Raw genomic sequence first — 2298 nt, forward strand, 5'->3', positions numbered from 1 at the left:
CAATAAGATGCTGGACTTCATGCTTGGTAAATACCTCCAATGAAAGAATGTCAACTGAATTTGAACTATGGAAATGCAACAAGGTGGAGCAATCCACCGTGGGGGGAGGGTTTTGGGAGGGGCGGGGGGAATCCCAGTGCATAAAAAAATGTATCACATAATGCAATGTAATTAGTTCTAAAAAAAGGAAATGCAATAAAAATATATGTTAAAAAAAAGAGGTCCGCCAATATTATCAGTTCTTCAAGATCTATTCAAAGTGCTCCATATCCTGTACAAACCACATTTTGACTATTACAGGCAAAACTGACTGTTTCATATTTTGCATCTATGCACACTTTTACTACGGCACTTCTTCTGTTGAAATATGTGTTTGCTTGTCTTTGTAAGTATGTTTTAAGCCCCTTGGAGGCAGGGATCATGCCTTACTCATCTTTGTATCTCTAACACCTCGCATAGAGCCTGACACATAGCAGATGCTTGATAAATATTTGTTGAAACAAAATAAAATATTTACTATAGTTCTTCATTGAAAACCATAAAATTTGCACTTCCTTCCTCCCCAGATACTTAGCCAGAAAACTTGATTCAGAATAATAAATAGAAAATATTACTCCGTCTAGAGCTGGTCCCGAAATGAAAGACAACAAGACAGCTTTCAAGTTTCCACTTTTCTCATTCCTCTCAATGGCTCTTGTCGAGATCACCTATAACCTAAATTCGTGTTTATTTTTTAAAAATTGTAAGTGCATTTTAAATTTTAATTATTTATGTGAAATGCAGTCTTACAGAGAGAGGAAGAGAAAAACAGAAGGAAAACTTCCTTTCGGTTCACTGCTCAGATGTCTGCAACAGGTGACACGAACTAAGCCAAAGCCAGGAGTGAGGAACTACAGCAGGTTTCCCACATGGCTAGCAGAGACTCAAGTATCTGGGCCATCAGTTACTGGCTTCCCAGGAGCATGAGCACGAAGTTGGATCAAAAGCAGGACACTTGGAACTTGAGCTGACACTCTTATTCTGCCAAGGGATATGCCAAGCTGAAGCATAAACCTCTGTACCAAAATGTACATCCCTAGAACCTGAATCGTAAATATGATACAACCTTTTCAGTCCTGATCTTGTTCTATCTCTCTGTCATGCATGACAGACGAATGTATTCACAATCATGTTCTTCCTATTTGCAATTTCTTTCCTTTCATGATTTCCATGATGTCACTCTATTCTGGTGTGATTGTAGATCTCAGATTACATAAGTTGCCAAGACCTTGTCACTGCCCTCTCAAACTATGCATGTTTTACTGGGCAGTTACTCTTGTGTGAATTTTAGCTAACTAGATAGTGATCGTTCATAAATCTGCCTCAACAGCCGAAACCTCTCTACCAAAGGGTGATTTACACAAATCCTTGCATCTAATATTCAAAGTCAACTCAACAAAGCAGTTGTCCTAAGGAATGAAAAGCTCTTTCTTCCTACAATGTTTTGTATATTGATTTGGTTCAGACTGTCCACCCAGAAATTTAGGAGTCAGTGATGAAGGCTTTTGTCCTTTTCTTAGAATCATTCTAATTTATTGAATGCACTTGTTCCTCTTTCATATCCATTTTCTTTATGCAGCACAACAGCCTTGATTTTGTCCTTCAAGCTCCAAATCTTGCCAGACCAACTTCTCTAAAACCTAATTTGATCGGGCCCAGCAGCGTGGCCTAGCGGCTAAAGTCCTTGCCTTGAAAGCCCCGGGATCCCATATGGGCGCTGGTTCTAATCCCGGCAGCTCCACTTCCCATCCAGCTCCCTGCTTGTGGCCTGGGAAAGCAGTCGAGGACGGCCCAAAGCTTTGGGACCCTGCACCCGCGTGGGAGACCCGGAAGAGATTCCTGGTTCCCAGCATCGGATTGGCGCGTACCGGCCCGTTGCGGCTCACTTGTGGAGTGAAACATCGGATGGAAGATCTTTCTCTCTGTCTCTCCTCCTCTCTGTATATCTGGCTTTCAAACAATAATAAAATCTTTAAAAAAAAAAGACAACATAATTTGATCATATTTTTTAAGTCTGATAAAAGAGTTGTGCTGCAATAATAAAAAATCCATATTTAAAGAAATAATTAGTTATTTGAAAGAGTTACAGAGAGAGGAAGGGAGAAAGAGTGTCTTTGTGTGTGTGTGTGTGTGTGTGTGTGTGTAATAGAGAGAGAGAGAGAGAGACATAGAGAGATCTTGCACTTGGAGGCTCACACCCAAAATGGATGCAATGGCGACGACAAGGCCAGGTTGACACTGGAGTGTGGAACTGCATCT

The sequence above is a fragment of the Ochotona princeps genome, chromosome 2 (genome assembly GCF_030435755.1).
Source record: "Ochotona princeps isolate mOchPri1 chromosome 2, mOchPri1.hap1, whole genome shotgun sequence".
NCBI classification, from domain to species: domain Eukaryota; kingdom Metazoa; phylum Chordata; class Mammalia; order Lagomorpha; family Ochotonidae; genus Ochotona; species Ochotona princeps.